At 41.8% G+C, this 8,643-nt stretch overlaps 1 protein-coding gene and 1 pseudogene across 1 annotated transcript in view; one reads left to right on the top strand and one right to left on the bottom strand.

Moving 5' to 3' along the window:
* Positions 1–832: 832 nt before the first annotated feature.
* Positions 833–7,625, top strand: LOC146390171 (uncharacterized; annotated as a pseudogene).
* Positions 5,554–8,643, bottom strand: part of LOC146390165 (Fc receptor-like protein 5) — a 70,539-nt gene continuing 67,449 nt past the window's right edge. Inside the window, exon 7 of the mRNA XM_084920883.1 lies at positions 5,554–6,521. The gene's annotated coding sequence lies outside the window, so the exon portion shown is untranslated. The remainder of the gene's footprint in view (positions 6,522–8,643) is intronic.

Below are 8,643 nucleotides of genomic sequence, written 5' to 3'. Positions count from 1 at the left end.
AAAATGATGGAAAGCTTAGATTTAATTAAACATGTTACACATGCACAAATATATTCAGGTTATTAGTGGAAACATTCTTATTGACTGACACAAAGGCATACTTTGCAGGAATGATAATTTATGAGTATTTTCATAATATCTATGAAAGTGAAAATAAAGTGCCTAAACCATACATTAAATCAAAAGTTGCTACAATGAATAAAGCTGGTCTAATTTAGCCTTTAAGACTTTAAACATCCTTGAACTAAAGTTGAATATTTTCTCAAAACACACCAGAAAAAAAACAAATAAAAACAAGTAAACTTTAAACATCAAAAATAATACCATAGCAAATATTTGCTACTTCTGCTAAATCGTGTCACATTGCCTCCAGTTGTGAGAGCAGATGTGAAAGTGTAAAAGAAACCACTTCCTCATCACAGCCCGGACTAAATTTTGATGTTATTTGAATTTTATTGTCTTTATAGAGCACAAATTAAACACATTAGTCAGCCGCTAAAGTGGATTTCAGACGGCACTCACATATAAATACAGTACTCACCAACAATAGCACAAAGTGTGATGACCTCCATGATACTTGGCTGCTGATATACTGACTGGCTCAATCGTGGCCTGAGGAGGTTAAGTCACACCTCTGTCACAGAGGCCACAGCTTCCTGCTGGTCTGGAGACGTAAAGCATCACATCTCACAGTCAGAGTTTGTGGCTCCACCTTATTTACTTTAATTCAACCACCTTCACCTAAACAAGTACGAAAGCCTAGCCTTTGTGTGTATCACATTAAATGTGTAACAATTAAGATGTAAAGACTTTTGCATTAATGCTGTTCAAAATGTCACAATCCTGGCAGTGCGTCCTCCCACCCCACCACCTCCCCCTTCTGCAGGAGACTTGGGGTGGGTGAAGGACCTAAATAAATATTTTAATAGGTTTGATCAACCACCCACCCCTCCCACAGCATCGTCCCCCCTGCTGCAATCTCCTTCATCTTCAGGGACTGCCTGTCCTTCATCTCAGGACTTCACACCTCCCAGCTCCCAGTCATTACACCCACCCCCGGCTTCTAAGGACTCCAACATACACACCCCTCCCCCAAAATCCACTCTTTCTATCTCAGCACTTCAAGTGAGGAATGAGCTTCGCAAGATCAAGGTGCAGAAGGCTGCAGGTCCAGATGGCGTCAGCTCCAGGCTCCTGAGATGCTGCGCAGATGAACTGTGTGGCATCCTAGGTTATCTGTTCAACCTGAGCCTGTCACTGGGGAAAGTACCACAGCTGTGGAAGAGTAGCCCTGACATCGCATCTGATGAAGACCCTCGGGAGGTTGGTTCTAAACCATCTGCGCCCCCTGGTGAGGTCTTCATTGGATCCGCTGCAGTTTGCTTACCAGCCTGGCATTGGGGTGGAGGACGCCATCATCTACCTCCTGCACTGAGCTCTGACTCACCTGGAGAAGCCTGGAAGCACTGTGAGGATCATGTTCTTTGATTTCTCCAGTGCTTTTAACACCATCCAGCCACGACTTCTGAGAGACAAGCTGGAACTATCGGGAGTGGACCACCACAGTGGATACTGGACTACCTCACAGAACGTCCACAGTATGTGAGGTCACAGGGCTGTGTCTCTGACACGCTGGTCTGCAGTACGGGGGCCCCACAGGGAACTGTGCTGGCACCGTTCCTCTTCACCCTCTACACTGCAGACTTCTCCATCAACTCCCCACGCTGCCACCTACAGAAGTTCTCTGACGACTCTGCCATAGTCGGCCTCATCACAGGTGAGGACGACTCAGAGTACAGACAGTGGACTATGGACTTTGTAGACTGGTGTCAGCAGAACCACCTGCTGATCAATGCCGGGAAAACGAAGGAGTTGGTGGTGGACTTCCGGAGACGCAGACCCACCACACTGACACCGGTGAACATCCAGGGAGTGGACATTGAGATAGTGGACTCTTATAGGTACCTGGGTGTTCACCTGAATAATAAACTGGACTGGAGCCACAACACTGATGCTCTTTACAGGAAGGGTCAGAGCAGACTTTTCCTGCTGAGGCGGCTGAGGTCATTTGGAGTCCAGGGAGCTCTTTTAAAGACCTTCTATGACTCTGTGGTGGCATCTATCATTTTTTACAGTGTTGTATGTTGGAGCATCAGCTGAGGAAGAGGTTGGATAAACTCATCAGGAAGGCCAGCTCTGTTCTGGGATGCACCTGGACCCAGTGCAGGTGGTGGGAGACAGAAGGACTCTGGCCAAAATAACATCTGTGATGGACAGAGTCTCCCACCCCATGCATGTAAATGTTGCTGAACTGCAGAGCTCCTTCAGTGACAGACTGCTGCATCCTAGATGCATGAAGGAGCGTTTCCGCAGGTCCTTCCTCCCTGCAGCTGTCAGACTGTACAATCAGAACTGCTCCCAACAAACAGATGTTTACATCTGCGCTGTAACTGCAATAATTTAATTAACCGATTTGCACTACAACCTGCTTTGCCTCTTATCTGTAGTTATTTTTATTTAATTTAATAACTGTACAGTACTCTCTGTATATAGTAACCATTGTCCTTAATATAATATTTAAGAAAAATTGTGTATGTTTCTGTTCTGTGTCCTGTGTACTGTTTGTTTGTATATGTGTCTTTTTGGCCGCTGTTACAACCAAATTTCCCCTTGTGGGACAATTAAAGGATTATTCTATTCTATTCTATTCTATTCTCTCTCTCTGTCTCTCTATTTGCTCAGGTTTAGTTTGAGGCCTCAAACAAAGTTTGATGTGCTTCTATAGCAGGATCAACTGTTTCATCTGTAGACGACTATCATCTCGTCTTAGTTTACATTTGTGTTAATGTGCAAATGAGAAAGTAGTTCCATGCTACAGCTGAAGCATCACACTATGTGCTAAGAGAAAATATTTAAAAGCATTTCATGGGTGAAGATCACATCACATTCTAATATCTAGATTTTCATCACTATACATGTATCTGCGTGTAGTTTTAATAATTTTCATAGTCACACATTAAATGATCCTGTTTCAGTGAGATTTATTGTTATCGTTCATTTAGAGATTAAAGATAGATTTTGGTTACATATTGTCATGACCCAGCTCCTAGTAACTAATTAGTAACCAATTGCCATAGTCATTTATATATTTATGATGTTTGCAGTGACCAACTGCTAGATACATAAGTGAGAAAAAAACAGCCTCTGACAAACATAAAGATATGTAAAACAGAACTGTCAGGATTGCACGTGTGTGTTTGTGTGCGTGTGTGTGTTAGACTTGTAGTCAAGACCGCCTAAACAAAGACCAGAGGGTATCGAGACCAAGACAAGACGAAGACAAAAAAAGTCTTTAAACTGCAGCCTGATGCTGCTTCGTTCACGGGTGTCAGGCATATTTATGTGTTTTTGTGATGCACTCGCTGTCTGCTGCCTCACTCACTTACTGAGAGGACAGATGCGCGCTCCACTTGACTGTCGCATCTCTCACCTTCTCCATTTTTCACATAATGATATTATCCTATATCCTCGCATGTGGTTGGCCCCAATATGAAGGATAGCTGAGCCACTGTGTAAGAGCTGAGCAGTGAAAGGAAATTAAGTGAGGAGCCAGCTGTCGCTCAATGGGAGTTGACTCTTCTGAAATGACTGAAAGATTTATTAGGCTGTGTTTTGAGTTTTGTTCAAAAAAGAATGACTTCATATAGGAAAAAAATATAAATCACACATGCAGGACACCTTAAACTAGTTTTTTAATTAAGCAGCAAGGCAGAACAGGCAGAAGTCAGGGCTGTATCAAGACACAGGGACTAAACCCCAATTCAACCAGACCCAGAACTGATCCGGAATTAAAACAGGACTACAACAGTTCAGAATCAGAATCAGAATACTTTATTGATCCCTGGGGGAAATTATTTTTTTGTTACAGTGCTCCATTAAAAAACCAACATTAGGAAAAACAGACAATACGCTAACTAAGAATCTAAGTAACTAACTAAGAAAATCAGGACTACTTACGATTTAACAAAAACAGAACCAGAATCAAAACTAGATGATAGTAGCACAGCAAATCATCATAGACCTGCACTACACTTATTTTTTAATTCTACCAAAGTACACTATTTAGATTCAGAAAAGTTTATATAACTATTTAGCCTGGTTGTGCAAACAAGCCTGCATAACTTAATAAATATAGAATTTGAAGAATAACAAATGGTGTCTAAAAAGATACACTAGGTACGAGATACATATTCTGATGAGTTTTGGAAAACAACCATTTGACTGATTGATAAATACAGAATTTGAAAAATAACAAACCTAAAAGGTACGAGATACATGAGTACCTATGATACATATACATACATATTTCAATATTTATTTATCCAAAACAAGTTTACTCTAAATTCATGTTTAACAGTATAATATTTTTTTTATGTTTTGTCCATAAAGTGTATGTAAATATCTGGTTTAAACTGTGAATATACTGCTGTGTATTGAAATTCCTCTTGTTTTGCATAGAAATATACTGAACAACATACAAAGCATTATATATAAAATAACATCTACCTGAATCTTTTTTTTTTTTTTTTGAAAAAAGCCCCTTATGTCCATTGTTGTTGTGGCGATCGTGGCTCAAGAGTTGGGAGTTCGCCTTGTAATCGGAAGGTTGCCGGTTCGAGCCCCGGCTTGGACAGTCTCGGTCGCTGTGTCCTTGGGCAAGACACTTCACCCGTTGCCTACTGGTGGTCAGAGGGCCCGGTGGCGCCAGTGTCCGCCAGCCTCGCCTCTGTCAGTGCGCCCCAGGGTGGCTGTGGCTACAATGTAGCTTGCCATCACCAGTGTGTGAATGGGTGGATGACTGGATATGTAAAGCGCTTTGGGGTCCTTAGGGACTAGTAAAGCGCTATATAAATACAGGCCATTTACCATTTGTTACGTTCATCAGTACATTACTGAAACCGATTTTGTGCTTTATTTAGCCGTGGAGGGAAACAACTGAAAATATGAAATAAACACACATGTAAGTTAAGACTCTCTAAAGAAACAGCATTGTTGTTGTTCGGCTTTTCATTTCACCAGTTGATTCACTTGAAGAGCAAGTAACGTAATATGGGTCAAGTGATCAGTTTGATATCAATCTTTCGTGATACACCGTCATATTTACATTATTTGTACAGTACGAATGATTTGCTTTGGTACCTGGTCAAACTTAAGCTCTCCTCTGTCTGCCTGGCTGCAGTTCTCCTACAGCAAACTCGCAGGCAGCAGCTTCTCTCCCCTCGCTCACATGCAAGTGCTGTGCTCAGTCGCCTAGTGCTTGAGCTCGGATCATACCAAAATTAGGGGGAATTTACGACTGTGCGCTATGTGCTTCGAATATTGTGTGTAGTTTTTGTTTTATTCCGTTGTCAGTCAGGCATCTAACTACGAAACAAATTACACTCCAAAAGACCCCGGGCTTCTGAAAAAATGACCCGGGCTTAAGCCCAGTAAGCCAGCCCCCCCCTCCCCTTCCCCCTTCCCCCCGCCACCCCCGCCGATTGTTGACTCCAAATCTCCCAACCACTATGTCGATCTGAGAAAACAAAACTGATGACAGCGAAACCAAGACCAGACCGAGGGATCCGACACCAAGACAAGACCAAAGTCCGTCGAGACCAAGACCACGTAAAAGTGGTCTTGAGACCAAGACCAGTCTCGAGACATCCAACTCTAGTGTGTGTGTGTGTGTGTGTGTGTGTGTGTGTGTGTGTGTGTGTGTGTGTGTGTGTGTGTGTGAAGATAATATTCATTCCTGTTTTCATTCCTGTCTCTCCAGAGAGAGGCAGGGTGTTACAAAGATATTATCTTGTGGGGGAAGATTTTGTACTGAGGTACTGTTTTATTTTATAATACTACAAAGAAACTTGTAAAAAAAAGGACAATTTAACAAAACAAAAACAAGCCCCTATTTTGTCTTTAACATCATCTCATTGGCTTATTACTGTGTAATCAGTAATATTCATTGAAGACAAAAACACCTGGAATAACCTCTTAGTATATTTTAAATGGAAACTCAAATCCTGCATCTGGACTCCAGTTAAGGGGACATGAATATAAAAAACAAGACACAACATGTAAAAAAGTACACGAAAGGAAGTCTGTAGTGGAAGCATGTTGAACACTGAAGAGGCACATGAATCATTTGTGGACATATTTTATATGAGAGCTAATGAGTAAAAGTAGTGAACTGCCAGGAGAGTGTGTCTGTTTAATTTTTAGAGTTAATGGACCCAGAAAAGTTCATTTCCTAATTGTTTTGATTTGTACAAAGAGTAAATATCACAACAAAAATTTATTTATGATTTATACTCTATTGTATTATTAACTGTCATTTGTATTTCAGTGATGTTTTTCTTAAAAACAAATTTTAAAAAGGGATTTCAGGCTTTGTGAGTCAGCTAATGGTAAGGCATTTATTTACAGACGAGTCTTTGGAGCCTCAGAAGAGAATAAAGATGATCTCTTCCACAGTGGTTCACCTGAAGAAAAAAAAAAAAGGACGTAATTCATGAAAAGTGTAAACTGTTCTTCACACCTTACGCTTACACTTTTATATGCCACCTTCAGTCTCACATTCTGCACAGACTGTGAGACTTCCTGTATGCAGGCTTGTGATGCTTTCAAAATTGTATCTCCAATAGTTGATTCTGTTCATCTGGATGTAGCGTTTTCAGCGGAAAAACGTTTCGTCACTCATCCAAGTGACTTCTTCAGTCTCAGCTGACTGCAGTTTTCCCCAATCTTATAAACAGAGTGTCCTCAGTGGCCAAAAGAGAGAAGGATGCGACACCGAGGATGTGGACAAGTGGGTGAAGAATTTGTCTGACAGACAGCTCACCCAAGCAAAAAAAACCATCCTCGCTAAAGGGTTGAATTTTGCTGTCATGCCGAGACAAATCCCGCTAGTGGAGCTGATTACAGCCACAGAAACAGCAATTTGAAACAACAATATTGCAGAAGTGGAAGCAGAGCAACTACGGACGAAAGTTTCGGCCTGTCTCAGCAATGCAAAGCCTCCAGCATCCAACATCACCATTTAAGAGAGGAAGGCACTCACATCACTTAGTGATGACAACAACATTATCATCCTTCCGGCAGACAAGGGTAGGTGCACAGTATTGCTAAACCAGAAAGACTATCATGAGAAAATTTTGTCACTACTCAGTGATGAAAATACTTATGAGCCCCTGAAATGATACCCAGGAAGTAGTTGCAGGAAGAGGGTGATAAACTGTCTGAAGCAGTTAGAACAAGACAATGCTATTGACCGGACCTCATACCACAGGCTATACCCAGGGGAATCTACACCAAGTCTGTATGGTTTACCAAAGATACATAAACAGGGTGCACCTTTAAGACCGATTGTCTGTATTATCAACTCGGTCACCTATAACATCTCTAAGTTTCTGGCTTCGATCCTCAACTCGCTGGTAGGCAGCTCTGAACACCACATCCAGAACACCCTGGATTTTGTTGAGAAGGTGAGAGAGCAGCCAGGGAAGCAGAAGAACATCACATCAAGAAGGCCCTGAGTAAATGTGGTTATCCCAGCTGGACTTTTGTCAAAGCTGGGAAGGCGCCAAAAGAAAGCTCCAGCCGATCCAGGAGAGAAGGACAACCGCTGACTAAGCAAAAACCTGTAGTGATCCCGTATGTATCAGGAGTATCGGAACAGCTGAGACACATTTTTTCTAAACACCGGGTCTCTGTGGCTTTTAAACCCCAAAACACGCTGCGCCAAAAATAAAAATTGGTCCACCCCAAGGATCGGGTCCCCCGACACAAACAGAGTAACATAGTGTACGCTGTTAAGTGCCAGGAGGATTGTCAGGATTTATACATCGGAGAAACCAAACAACCTCTGGCAAAGCGGATGGCACAACACAGAAGAGCTACCTCGTCAGGCCAGGACTCTGCAGTCTATTTACACCTACAGGCCAGTGGACACTCATTCAATGATGAGGATGTACACTGGTTTGAACAGGGAGTCAAGGAGGCCATTTATGTGAAAAGGGAAAGACCATCTCTGAATCAAGGAGGGGGCCCAAGGATACATCTTTCGTACAATGCTGTGATTGCAGCCATTCCCCAACTCTCTGTGAATGGTACTCATGGCCATTGATCAGTGGTCTTTGATCAGTGGTCTTTGATCAGTGGGTTTTGGTCAGTGATTGTGGATCAATGGTCATGAGAATTTACATAATTATGATGAAGGAACTGACCTCCCAGCCCATTGTTCCTTCAGTGGGCTGGTTTCAGTCATTATGGAAATGTACTGTTTATAAGTTTGGGGAAACCTGCAGTCAGCTGAGACTGAAGAAGTCACTTGGATGAGTGACGAAACATTTTTCTGCTGAAAATGCTACGTCCAGATGAACAGAATCAAATTTTGGAGATTTACTTACCTGGATGACTGAGTATGCATCAAGATGTTTCAAAATTGTACCACTCTCCATTTTATTTTTATTTATTTAATAATAAATTAAACACTAGAGTGTGCTGTTTTCTAATGAAATCATTATTTTTTGACACAAATTCTACAAGGTTTCTTTTGATTTACATTCAAAATGTGAGAAATGTGCAAAAATTAACCTACTGATT

This window comes from Perissodus microlepis, chromosome 3, assembly GCF_051167445.1.
Source record: "Perissodus microlepis isolate ML-2025 ecotype Zambia chromosome 3, ASM5116744v1, whole genome shotgun sequence".
In the NCBI taxonomy this organism is placed as follows: domain Eukaryota; kingdom Metazoa; phylum Chordata; class Actinopteri; order Cichliformes; family Cichlidae; genus Perissodus; species Perissodus microlepis.
This window is presented reverse-complemented; position numbering and strand designations above follow the sequence as displayed.